The 14,639-nt window shown below is 38.0% G+C and overlaps 1 long non-coding RNA gene across 1 annotated transcript in view; it reads right to left on the reverse strand.

Annotated features, from left to right (window-relative positions):
- Positions 1-14,639, reverse strand: part of LOC131481086 (uncharacterized) — a 71,763-nt gene that overhangs the window by 4,428 nt on the left and 52,696 nt on the right. Inside the window, exon 3 of the long non-coding RNA XR_009246021.1 lies at positions 852-1,013. This is a non-coding gene — a long non-coding RNA (uncharacterized LOC131481086). The remainder of the gene's footprint in view (positions 1-851; positions 1,014-14,639) is intronic.

Raw genomic sequence — 14,639 nt, forward strand, 5'->3', positions numbered from 1 at the left:
CTGTATGTTTGTTCAAATCTCTAGCCATGGAACAGGGTGGCTAACATGATCTCATAGCTCCTGGGTCACCCTGCTTCCACACAGGAGGAATTTAGACAAGCCCTGGACAATCTCTGGAGAAGGTCTTAGCTTCCGATGGAGGAGCTAGCTTTGCAGTGGTCATGGCAAATCCATGAGTACATGATTATTTATGCCATCAACTTTCCCAAACTTCGCCATGTATACATTTGAATCACCTAGAAAACTAATTAATGCTCAGATTTCCAGCTCCTTTCCTCAGTTATTATTTCTGTAGATGGAAGATGGTGCCTTAGTAAATGCATTTATTGTGACTTCCAGGTGATGTTGATGCCACTGGACTGTATTTTGAGTAACAGCGTACTCCACGACCTAGTTCAATGGTGCTTTTGAAAAAAGCTTTAACTTATCTGAAGCGAGACAGGTGGGGCTCTTTCATCTACTAGTCACTCTTCAAATATCTGTAATAAGCAGTCTGGACAGAACTCAATCCAGGTCTCCCGTATGTGTGGCAGAAACTATTACTTGAATTATCACTAGCAGCCTCCAGGGATTCACCTTAGCAGGAAACTGGGATAAAAATAGAGCTGGGAGTCAAAGCTAGGCATTCCAATACAGGATACAGACATCCAAATTGTTGTGCTAAACACCTGGTCCAGCTCAATGGCTGTGATGATGTGATAGAGAACAAGAATAAGTGAGAATCATTTAGAAAGTGGTTTAAACATGGACATACCATTCTATTCCTCCGTGCTTTGGAGGATCACTCTAGGGTCTAAGACTAATGAGGACACTATACCATGGCCATAGACTTTGACTTCTCCTTTGCTTACCTTGTGTTCTTATCCTGTGCTGTCATAACAGGAGCTTGGTTTGGCAGGAGGAAATTGTCAGAAGAACAAACTATCTGTGCTTTCTGCAGTCTAGTGATACTGGGCTCATAGAAAGCACTGATAGTAGAGACAGAGCTGAGTCATTGATTCGTAGGGTCACATCTGGGAGAAAAGAAAGCAAAATTTATAGGGATGCTAAAAGGCTCATTAATCAGGATAATTAATATTTTCACGTAATACATTATAAGATAAATCAAAATTAATGCAAAGTGTCTACAATGGATAAAATGCCAAAATTTTAAGAAAAGAAAGGACCAGTATTTTTCTCTTTTGCCATAGACACCAAGAATGAATCATTTATTTATAATTTTGATATTTTATTGGTGGTTACTTAGCATTCGTTTTGAGTTTTCAAATGTTACATTAAAATACCAACTTTATTAATGTTAATATTTGGACAGTCCTTAAATTTTATCTCATTACTTTCCTCACTAAATTCAGTGTTCTCATTTCTGGCTGAATTACAACTGGAAAGTTTGTAAAATTATAGATTCTAGGTTCCTCTCTTGGATATTCATATTTGATTCATCAGAGAGTGAAGGTCAATGTGCAATGATGGTTGAGAACCACTGAGCTAAGCCAACAGAATTTGGTCCACAGAGATGAGACACAGCTCAGACTGTAGGACAGTCAGGGAGATTAACTGAAAGAAATCCAAGTAATGTATCAACATTGGGAAAGACGACAGAGTCAGAAACTATGGCAGTACAGGTCACTGGCACATGATTCCGGTTCTTGGGAGGAATTGTATAATTTGTGCAGGTATTTGATGTTAGACATGCTGAGGGGTAAATAATTCACCCAGTGGTTAAGATGTCCTTCAGAATGATCCCAACCCATTTCAGAGAGCCTGGGTTCAAAGCCCAGCTGTGCTTCTGTTTGTTTTCCTGATACTGGACACCTTGGGTGGTAGCAGGTGATGAACTTTGGCCTCTGCCATCCATGTGGGAGCGGTGGCTTAAGGTCCTCACTTGTGGCTGCGGTGTGGCCCAGTCCTGTCTATTGCACATACTTGTGAATGGAAGAAATCAGAAAAATATTTTGAACTGAATGGAAGCAAAAATATAGAAATAAAATTGATGTACTTCAATCAAGGCAATATTGGCAGAAGAATTTCTTATTTTAAATACTTGAGAAAGAGAGTTCTGTGGCAGGATTTGACCTGCAAGTTAGGCCAGATCTGCAAACCATATAGATATACTTGAGTTTGACACTCAGTTTCCTACCAACTCCTACTTCCTGCTAATGAGCACTCTGGGAAACGAAAAATGTAAAAATCCTTCACAGAATATCATCAGCAAAATCAAATCTAGCAACATATCAATGAAATATTTGACATTTAAACAATGTGATTTATTAATGAAACAAGAGAACAGGCATATGCCTAGACAGACAGACATAAACAAAATTGAAAGCCTGTTCTTTCTTTAAAGACACTAACAAGGAAATGAATACTGACATCTCTTTGCTTAAGTAATGGATTCCAAGTAAAATCTACAGCATCCCTTTAATGCTGAAAAACTTAGTTGCTGTCACCAAAGAGTGTCCCTGAGAAAACAACACTTTTACCAATGCTATTAAACATTATAAAATAATTCCTAACCAGTACATCTGGAAACAAAAAGTAAGTAATGGGCAAAGATTGGAAAGAAAGAAATAAAATTGCTCATATTAACAGCAATCTTTCTCCTACATGGGAACATAGACATCCCAAGAAATCTCCACAGAGGGCTGAACCAATGGATGAATCTGTGTCTTTAAAAGCAACGCAATCAGTATATAGCAAGCTATTTGATTTCTATATAATAATAAATAAAGAAGTACTACAATTACATATACACAAGTATCACCCATTGTAGCATCAAAAGCCTGATGAATTTAACATAACATGTTTGAGACCTGTGCGTTGAAAACTTTGAGGCATCCTTTGTGAAATTAAGGACATCTAAGTAAATAGACAAATACAGCATTGACATGAATCAGAAGAGTCAAAATGTTAAAAATGACAAAATATTTCTTCAAATATTATTTATGCACACATATTAGAAACATCATAAAAACAAAAACTTGAAACCAATCCAAGCGTCCTCAGAAAGCAAAGGAATACGCAAAGATGATTTACCTATATATTCACACAACTTTATAATCTCATTGCATAAAGTAATTTCATTTGTGGCTCAAAAGTCAATGCATTCTATGGTTAATATTTAAATTTCAACCCAACTTGGTTGTTTTTTGTATGAAGTTTGCCAAAGGTTTTCTATATCAGGGCCTATGATGAAGCTCAGAAAGCCTCTACCAGTTCCAATCACCAAAGCTTTGAGGTAACTTCAGTGTCTGAATTTTAAATTGTAGCACATATCCACATTTTTCCTTTATTTATTTGAGAGACAATAAAATAAAAAAACAGAAATGGAGGCAAAGGGACAGAGTGGCTATGAATAAGATCCAGTATCTTACTTTTCAGGTTGTGTATAGTAGCTGGATATTTGGGGGTACTAGGGAGGTTGTGCTAACATTGACAAGCAGAAAGTATCATACCTCCAGAGAAACAGCTTCCATTAGCAGCACACATGACCCCACCCATGGAGGAGAGTGGAACAGAGTTTGAAAGGGAATGATGTTCATTGAAAATGGTGGTTTTCTTTCTAAAGGTAAGCCAAGTTTGTCATTATCAAAAGCATAGCATCTTGGGGAATCAAAGGTCACTTTGTATTGGAAATGATTTAAAAATGAAACATTGATGTAGAACAAAGAGTCGGTTTATGAGATTTTCATATTGATTTCTTCAAAGGCAGGCTGTTTCTGAAATATTTTATTTGCTCTTAAATGTTCCAGCCTTCTGGGGAAGCCTCTGTGAAAAGAATGGCAAGGAAGAAGCGTGGTGAATGAACTAAGCGACAGCATTACAGTGGTTTTTCACCTTCAGTGTAAAAGTTCACCTGCTCATCCATTCACGCTTGTTACATGTTTACTTAGAGAGTGCCGATTGTTTGGCTGGTTCTGTATCAGACTCCAGAGACAGAAATGTGAATATGAATAGTGAATGTGGAAAGCCCAGGAATTGCCAGTCTGGCCTTGGTGGCTTCCATAAAGTGTCAGTTACAGTGCAGTGTGTCAGCCACTGTGACTGTTGATGCACTTGGGCAAGGGTGTTCAGAGATTAGGAGTGACTAAAGCTGTGTAAGTAGAATGGCAAGGGTCAACAGGATTCAGGCCCAGGATAAAAAAGTAACCAGTCAAGAGTTGGATATATAGTTCCTGACCAATTATCTGGGGTATAAGGAAGGAATCCTACATAGAAAACCCCCTAAAGAGAACCTTAATAGCAACAAAGCACAAAAAAGAACATTTCTGTTGTTCTTTTTACACATTTCATGAGAGACACTAAGGAAAAATTAGTAAATAGCTTTACGGTTCCTCAAAATATTTATTTTTTACTTTGGAATTGCTATGAAGATTGAATAACTGAATTCTGGAAATAAACTCCCACTGTAAATACACAGGACAAGAAATAAAACCTCAAGCTCTGGTGACCCCAGATTTTCCTTGGTACAAGTATTACATTGACATGAGAACTAAAAAAAATAAATGTTTTTAAAACTGTAAAGGAATAAACTTTCTTCTCCCATAAAAGGAAAGGAAGAAAGGGAGGAAAGAAAGGAAGGGTAAAAGAAGGGAAAAGCAAGCCAGCCTTCCAGTCAGCCAGCCAGCCAGCCGGCCAGCCAGTCAGCCAGTCAGCCAGCCAGCCAGCCCACCCTCAGAAGGCAGCAGTAGGCGCTTGGATCTTTATCTAAGCATGTCACATAGTAACTAGGACTCTCTTCCCCATACACTCTCGATTCCTCCTTGGGCAAAGAGCCCCATTGCAAAGGCAGATTGTTCTTACACCAGTTGATCATTAGTTCCAGCTCACATACTGTCTGTGTGATGTTAGAAAGTCACTTAACTTCACTGTGCCTCAATGTTGCCATTAGTAAAGTAGGAATAGTAATACCTGTATGTTACGGGATTTTTTTAAGAGTAAATGAAATGAAGGGCAGTCATTCTGGTGTAGCAAGGACAGTCACTGTCTGCAACACAGCATCCCATATGTGTGCCGGCTCATGTCCCAACTGCTCCACTTCAGATCCCTGTTAATGGTCTGGGAAAGTAGCACAAGATGGCACAAGTGCTGGGCCCCTGCCTTCCACGAGGCAGACCTAGAGGAAGCACCTGGTTCTTAGCTCTGGCCTGGCCCATCACTGGCTCTTGCGGCCATTTGTAGAGTAAACCAGAAGAAAGATCTCTGTCTCTGAATTATGAATTCATTTCAAATAAGTACATATTATTTAAAAAAATAAATGAAGTAATTTAAAAGTATTGGAATTATCTTCACAAAAAGTATGATAAATGGATTATCAGTTATTGTAAGCACAGTAGGAAAAATGTTTCCTAATTCTGCAGATTCTTGAGGAACGGGCTCCTCAAGTCATACCAAGATAGTACCTGATTTCAAGAAGTGGTGGGACCATCTACAGGAGACTGGAGGCTCATTTTAATTGTGGAGAATGGAGTGCTAACACTCAAGTCTGTTTAATGATGAGAGGATTGAATAATGTTGCTCTTCTATTGCTCAGCAATCCTTGAGCTGAAACAGAATGCCCATTCTGATTGATCCATTGTCATTGGATTCTATAATTTCCCTGCCCATCCTAAAGCAAAGCAATTAATTTTTACTAAATTCTAGTAGAATACATAAAAGAATAAAGTAAATACTGTTATTTTCTTTTTAAATAAAACATATTTTAATTTAAAAGTCAATAAATACTCAACATTTATTTGAGAAAGAGAGAGAGTGAGTGAGAGAGAGAAAGAATGGGAGTGAGAGAGTTAAAGAGAGTTCTACCATCAACTGGTTGAACTCAAATGCTCACACAGCTAGGATGAGGCCAGGCTGAAGCTTGATCTGGCAGCTTCATGCAAGTCTACCACATGAGTGACACAGACCCAATATCTTGAGACATCACCTCATTCCTCCCAGGATCCATATCAGCAGGATGCTGGAATTAGAAACAATGACAGGACTCAATTGCAGGCCATTGATATGGGATGTAGACATCCCAGGCAGCATTTTAACAGCTGCACCAACACTCACCTAAGCATTGCTATTTTCAAACTGGTAGGTTGGACCCAAAGTTGGGTTCTGAAATCAACTTAAAGTTTCATGAGAAATGTTTTTTTTTTCTAATGGCAGATAACAGTGGATATTATTTCTTAATCTTTATGTAAGTTTTTTTTTTTTTTTTGAGAGGTAGGGAGACAGCTCTCATCTCCCACCTGTTAGTTCACTCTGCAAATTGCAAATGTCCTCACACCTCACACCTAAGACCTGGCTGGAGCCGAAGCTGAGAGCTGGAAAAGCAATCCAGGTCTCCCATGTAGATGGCAAGGACACAACCCCTAAGCTTACAGATGTTGTCTCTGAGATTCTGAACAAGAGGAAACTGGGATCAAGACCAGGGACTGGCAATAGAATTTTGGCATTTTAAAACGAGAGATGAGTGTTCTCACTAGCATGTTAACTACTGCCAAATGTCTTACCCCTATTCCTTAACTTTTAGTTTCACTTATACCTATACATATTAATATAATTATTAACTTTGAAAATGGTAGCCTGCACTTTTCTAAGAATTTTACATATGGTAATCCAATTGTCAAAATGATTGAAAAAGGTCAATCTTGTAACCATGCAAAATTTGCTAGTGTGAAAACCAGAGGATTAAACAAGTTCCCTATGTACAGAAATAGGACTCTAAAAGGTATGAAAGGCATTGTTTTCATGTAATATGTGTCTCAGTGTGGGTCTAGATGAAAGAGCTGAAAATCACTGCTTAAGCAAGTGGACATTCTTTGTAGAATCTGAGGCATCTGGGCAGTCCCATCCAGTGTCAATGTTCAGGCTATTTCTGGGTTTTAGCCAAATTATTTCATCAAATTAAGACTAGAAGAAGAGTGTAAATATATGTAAAAGCATAAAATATCTATCTTCAAGGGCATGTTTTCAGGGAAAACTGCAGTGATGCATAGAATATAAAGATTCAGTGTCATTTATAAAACAATATTATCAACAATAAACATTTGCTGTATACCTATACATTCTGAGTTTTATAGGAAGAAAAGAGAAAGAAAAGAGAGCTCTCAATTTCAATGAATTTATAGTCCAATTGGAAAGAGAAGCTAACACAAAATACAAATTATGGTATTGCCTTACAAATTCAATTATAGACACATGAAGAAATACAGTGAGCTCTTCAATGGCCACCAATTTGACTAGAGTATTAAAGAAGACCCTTGGGTATGTTAATTTTTGACCTCAATCTTGAGAGTAGAAAGAAGAATGAGGTAATTCAGACTGAGGGAATATGCAATAGATCAAAGGAATGAGAGAGTGGAGTATATTTATAGAATTATGACTTGTTCCACTTTACTCATTGCTACATTTCTAGAAATAGGGAAGTCTTATGAAATAAATGTTTTGTATTTTCCTATAATATCCCAGTAACTGGAGCAAGGCCAAACCTTGCCAGAATAACTGTCTTCCCAGAGACCTTGTTGAGTACCTTTAATTGAATATTGTTATAGCTGGGAAAAAGAAAATGTCTACAATATTATGCTTGTTTCTAATAAACTCTGGCAGAAACAGCTTACTTAAGTGTTCGTATTCTTCACACTTTGAAGCACTTAGTATTGCTTAATTTACTGCCTTTCAAGTGGGATGTTGTAGGTGGCAATCTGAAATTGTTGTCTCTTTTCTCAGTTAGATTATATCAAGTATTCACCAACTTTCCAGGGCAGAATAAGCTCTGAGAATATCTTCTTCTGGACATGTACTTTTAGTAACACATTTCAGCAAGTTACATTAGCTTTTGGCAACCAAAATTTAGTATAATGCAGAGAGATTTAGAGTTGTTTTTAGGTCTTTTCTTTTCTTCCCCCCCCCCTTTCTTTTTCTTCTTTTCTTTCTCCCTCTCTTCTTTCTCCTTCCGTTTCCCTCAATTCCTCCCTCCTCCTCTTTCTCTTTTTCTTTTCTCCTTCCTTCCTTTCTTCATTTCTGTTTTCTTCTCTCTCTCTCTCTTTCTCTCTTTTTTTCAACAGTTGATTCCTTCCTTGGAAGAGCAGTGTGGTATGGTGATTTAAGCAATGAAAACAAAAGTCCTGGAGCATCTGAAAAAAATTGCATATCCCATAAACCGAGGCATTCTTCTTCTCTGTGCCTCAGCTTTCTCATGTGTACAATGAGAGTGTTACAATAAGAGGACTTTTATGATGTTAAACATTTGAAGATCATTTGAGACTCCTGATAATCAAAGAGAAAGCATTTTAAGATTCTGGTGTCTGAGAGTTATGATAAAGCACCTTCTTTTCCTCATCATCTTGAGGGACCTAAAATGGCAGCCAGTTTCTTTCTAGATAGATGCCTGTTCAGGAGTTGCAGTAGGCAGTTTGACCCTCTCATGTATCCCCGTGACTTCATCACAGATGTAACACTATCCCACTCACCACGCCCCAGGACAGTGCATGCAATTTCTCCTGGGTTGCCTGTCCTGCATTGTAAAAGGAGCACAAACTCTGGGGTGTGGAAGCTTTGATGCTTCTGGCTATTAAGCTGTTCTTGGCTACTCAAAGCTGCACAAACGAACACAGAAGAAAAACTCAGATGATGGCTCAGAGTTAAGCACTTGGAAACTTTCAAATTCACTGTACATATGTAGATATGTCCTCTTGACATTACAGGGTAATGCCAGCTCTTCAGAGATAAGCATTATAGTCACCTTTGGGCTTCCTGTTCTTACACAGTGCATTTTAATTTAAGGGAAAAGCAGAGTTCTCCTGGTCTAATGATGTATATTTTATGATATTTTTCATTTTAGGCGCATATCTTTTATTGGTTATTCACTTAAATAAGGTTAAGAAAATGCAGAATCCTCTCTGTGTGCTGTTGCTATAGCAATTCCTGAGTGATAAAAGGCAGGCATGGGTTCAGGAGAAATTTTTATACAACTAATGTTTAATTACATATGGCTTTAAATTTATTTATTAAGATATTTGAAAATCTGGGAAGCTAAAGCCCTATGTTTCAACTACCTTTGCCTTTTATTTTTTCGGGTTTATTCATACAGGTGTCTCCAGCAGAAGTGACTCATTTGCTCTTTTTTTTTTTAATCCTCAGATGAGAATTGCTGAGCCACAAAGCAGCCACAGAGCAGCTGAAGAGCTTCATTTTGGGGGGAGGGGCAGCAACCTGATCTTGTATTCTTTGATGCAAGTGACATGATTAAAAGGATATTTCAAATGTTTATTTTCCCCTCCCTGCCTGGAACACTGGCCAGAATTTTCTTAAACCATAATAACTCTACTTTGCAAGCTTGGCTTTGCTTGTAATTCATTTAGGTATGGGACGTCATCATCCACCTTTGCTGATGCACCATGAATATATTTCGATCTCTGTAATTCAAGACAAACTAAGCTGACCTATGAGTGAGTGATGACTCAGAAATTTGGTGCTAGGCCAAATTACCATGCAACAACAAAGATATGGGAAGGAAAAAGATGGAAAGGGATGGGGTACAAGATTTGCATAGATGGCAGTGGAAGGACAGATTGTTACATGGGAATGGCAAACTTACACTATTCTCCTCAGAAAGCCACTGCATATAGCAGGTCCCAGAAAACGATTTCTGGAATGATACGGAAAAGGCACATTTTTGGTTTTCCAGGCCAAACCACTCATTCTAACTATTCAGTTCTGTCATTTCAGCACAAAATAATATAGGCAGGGAGTTAACAAAAGCAAGGAGGAATTAAAGTTTGACAGCTCTGGCTCACTGACCTGCTGGTCCTGTGAGCCCTGGTCTTTGGGACAGCACAGTCAATGCCACTTAAGCAATCCCAGACTCCAGTATCTGCACTGTCTAACCCCACCCATCTGGCCACTTCAATGAATTTCCTAAACTTCTCTTTGCATGCATTCCCAATTTCCCAACTTCTGTGTAGTGGAAACTGCAACAGCTGTGACTTAGTAACCTGAAACCACTGCCAGCTAGAAATTTTTAATATGGCTGATGGCCATATCCTCAAAATGGCCTTCAAGTCATAATAAATTTACCTGGCTGACACTCCCACCATTTACCTGACACCATGACACTTCTAAAATTTGCAGCAAAAAGAGCAGGAATGGGAGGTCCTCAAGCCATGCCTCAAGCTCTGCCCCCTTTAAATTGTCAGTTAAACTTTACCCTAGCGTTCACCCCTAGTCTTCAGATCATACAAAAGGGCAGACCCCAAACCTTGTTGATACCAGCTCATTCTCTTCTTAGCTTGCTTGTCCTTATTCCTGAGTATGCATATTTGCTTCAAATAAACCCTGCTTCTCTGTTCTCCTTGACATATATCTCTTCCTTGAATTCCTTCTGTTGTGGAGACAAGAATTTGAACCAAGCCTAAGCAGGAACCACTTCATAACAAAACAGTCACAGACAAAATGTAAAAGAAGTTTCAACAAAAATTTATGAAACAGGAAATCAGATTCTCATGTGATTTTCATGTATCACTATCCATTATATTTTTTCTCAATTCTTTTCTCCCACATAATAGTATAAGAACTTATTACTACATCACAGGCCACTAAAGTAATATTCCACGGATGTCAGCAGGCTGCTATTCAGAGACTCCTTGCCACAGAATATTAAGAAGAAATAAGCAGGAGAGAGACTGTTTAACTCATGAAAATTTCCCTTCTAGCTGTTTTAATTTGGACAGTTAATTGATTCATGACTTGGTTTCCCTGGCGTGTACCAGGAAGGTGGCATTACTATCTACTCATCAGAGTTTTTTAGGGTTAAAGTAGGGGAGATCTGCAAACTAATCAGAGCCGTTCACTAAGAAGTATAATGATAACCACAGGGGACCTCAGCACTCTATGCAAGATGCCTGGTCATCGCGGGACTGATGGAGGTAGCAAGACTTGACTTCCTAGGAAAGAACCAATAAGCAGAGCGAGAATACAACCATCCTTTGTTTTTTTGACGGTCACCAAAGCCATGCCAGTAGTCTTTCGTTCACCTGCCCCTGGCCACCATCTATCTATAGCATGTTGAAGATGGATGACCCCATGGAAACAACTGCCCATGCTGTGCTTGCTGGCACCTTCTGTTACATAACATGCAATCACTTTTATTTGATTTTTGTTGCAATTTCTAGGTGTTGACATGGTGATCTCAGGACTTGTCTCATCATTTTAGATCTTATGATGGCCTTTTTTATACCTCATAAATCCAAACAGGCAACTTTCCCCTCTGAATTATTATGCAGCTGTTGGGCAGAAGAGAAAATGACCCTCTCACAATTGTCGGTGAAGCACAAAAGGCTTTTTCCCTCTTTGTTGTTTGCATTTTTACATTTAACTGTTCCCATTTATTTCTAGTTCCTATTCCATTAGGAAAGTTTGAAGCTGAGAATTTTTTTTAGAGAAGGATGGTGGATAAATGAGAAATATTTTATTTGGAAGGCATTATGGATTTACTTTCTTTTTGCATGTGATTACTTTAAAATCTTCCCATTAAGTTTTTCCAGGAGGAGTAAAATGAAAACAATAGTTGAACACTTTTTTTTGAAGGGCCAAGTCATAGAAAGGACTGCTGTGCCCAAATGTTATCACTAATTTAGAAAACCCAGACACCAATTTGAAGAATTTCATGATGGAGATCACTGTATTGCTTCCCCAAAATAATGTAAGACGCCTTCTGATAGTAGGCATTTTCATAGGTTGTGATTGCTATGTGGCTTAGGAGATCTGACTCCCTTTGAATTGTTCTTTTATCAGCTAATTTATAAAACTTAATAAAATTTTTCATCTATTTAAAGCACAGCAGTACAAGTTCTGAGTCAGTTTTAGTCCTGGGACCATCATATACTAGCTTGAAGACATTGGACAAGTTATTTCAGCTGTCTTCTTTTCAGTTTCCTCTTACTTAACAGGGACAGTAGTTAGGTGCATCTCCTAGAATGGTTGTGAAGAATAAATAGATAAACTGTAATACAATCAGATTATGGAGTATTCTTCAAGTGTTGAGCTATCAAGCCATGAAAGAACATGGAGGAAACCATGTTCTTTCTATTGCTAAGTGTTCTTACCTATTACTAAGTGAAACCGGACAGTTTGAAATCATGCCTGCCCCATGTTTGCATACACACAGTCAGTCACCTGTTTGCCTCTCACCAGAAGACCAAAAAAAATAACACCAGCAGATGGTCAAGAGGCATTGCCCAGCCTTTTCCTAACTGGTTAGAGACCACCCATGCATGGGGAGGTCTTCTGTAGGTTCTCACTCAGACAAGGAAGACACAGGGAGCTCTTACAAACTCAAGATGCTTCCTGAAACCCCAGTGTCCTCTTCTCTCTCACCTTTCAGGAGACACGCCTCCTCTGCAACTGAGTCCCTTCTTTTTTGTTTTTATACTAAGCTGAGCAAAGAATGCACTGAGTTTTACCTGGTAACATAGTTTCACCACTTGTACCAAATACATTGCTATGGGGGAGAGGAGGGTGTTGATGATGGGAGAGGCCGTGTGTGTGCCCAAGCAAGGGGAATAAAGCATATCATTCTGCCGTCTTAATTTTGTTGTGCCCCCAAAGATACTCTAAAAATAATCTATTTCAAAAAACAAAAATCTGAAAAACTATGTGATTAAAGCATTTGCTGATCCTTGAAATAGGCATTAAATGGTGATTTTTAATAAAGAATAACTCCCAAAGTGTTTTACTAAGAATGCAAATCCTGATACTCTCAAGTAATGAGGATTTTTTATTGTTGTTGAACCGACTTGGAAAAATTTTTGTTTAAATAGAAACACAAATATTATACCTTCCCAAAATAACAAATGTCTCTACAGAATGACAAAATGTGTAACATTTTCCCAATGTGTGTGATCATAGGATCCCCTCTTCAACCACATCCTGTGTACTTGTGTGCATTTATCTTGTACCTATGGCTAGAATTCTATTTCAAAAACAATGCTTCAGCTTTTTACACAACATACAACACTCAAAATAAGCCCACTGCATTGTCTCTTAACATCAGCCCTGTAAATGTTCTGAAAGTCAAAATGTAATATCACTCCAGACATGAATTTGTTCTTCCCATCTCCTGGAACTAAAGGAGTTCTAGAGATTTTCTTTTGAACTTCCTACAGCGAGTTCATAATCAGCATCTTACATTTTTCTTTGAAGGCAACTTTTTCAAAGTATCAGATTAACACTTTGAAATAGGAAAAAAAATGAAAGCAAACAATACTAAAAAAAGGAAAAGTGGTACTTGAAATCCATTGCTAGTATGTACTCCTCAGTCTTTCATCTCAGATTTGAAAGAATTCTGCATTGTGCATTAATAATGATTTGTCCTAAGCTGACTAAAGTTTGTTGTAGACATTACTTTCAGGTACTGCTTATATAAGACTCAGAAACAAGGGCTTCCCATGTCCTATAGGCAAGGATACACACACACACATATATTGTTGTTTTCTGTTGGTTTCATCTATTCAAAATACTTTCTTCTGATTAAATCATTCAATGACTCGTAGATCATGCAGTGGAATCATTTTCTTCAAGAAGGTTCTTGATTTTCATTTCTTCAGCTACACATTAGTCATTCAATAGCATGTTATTTAACTTCTTGGTGTTGTTAATTTCTTTTTTCTCCCTGATGTTGATTTTGTTTTGGGGCTCTTCATTTAAGGGGATATATAGTAGCTGTGTAATGGAGACTGTCATATCTAGTAACATGTCGTTTAACTTCGTGGCATTGTAAATTTCTATTTTTCTTTCTGTTGTTGATTTTGTATTATGACTTTTCATTTAAGGGGATGTACAGTAGCTGTGAAATGGAGACTAACATCCAGATGTGAGGATGCAATGTAGTATGCATTTCTGCTTTCCGGCGAAGATGGACTTACAATGAAACTGTTTATTATAACTTGACAATAGGATTCTGGACTCTGCCATTGTCCATGCCCGCTATGATGGATATGACTGTGTATGAAGAACTATATGTTGATAGTAATATAGGGGAACTAGGTGTGGGGGGGAATTGGGGAGGGTATAAGGGAATATGGAACTGTATCATAAAATGAAAATAATAATAAAATGTATAACACATAAAAAAAGAAAAATAATGAAGGAATAGCAATGGTCAAGACCTGCTTCCTCACATTCACGTGTGTTTGTGATGCCAATGAAGAGCCCAAATAGTCTTATCTTGTCTCGTCTCGTCTCGTCTCGTCTCGTCTCGTCTCTTCTCTTCTCTTCTCTTGTTTTAGGTCTCATTGTACTTGGGAATAAGTCAACATACTTTGTCATAGATATCTGAGTGTGAATTTACATATTCACACAAATTAACATTTCTACAACTTGTGGTTAGCCTGACAGTAAGACTGTCTGGATGCTGGCAGGTGCGTATGGTTGATCTACTGTCCTAGGCTCTCAGTGAGACATGAACCTGCAGGGAAACAGCTAAACCAGATTTGTAAACAAAGCAGATGGAAATTGTGTTTTCACATGGTAGCTTGGGAATAACCACTTAGTTTAGAATGGGGAATAAAGATAGATTTAATAAATTCAGTAGAGCCTGAAATTACACAATTTAAAGATCTTTAAAACTATGCAATCACTGATTCTATTTTTCCTCATTT

The sequence above is a fragment of the Ochotona princeps genome, chromosome 9 (assembly GCF_030435755.1).
Source record: "Ochotona princeps isolate mOchPri1 chromosome 9, mOchPri1.hap1, whole genome shotgun sequence".
NCBI lineage: Eukaryota > Metazoa > Chordata > Mammalia > Lagomorpha > Ochotonidae > Ochotona > Ochotona princeps.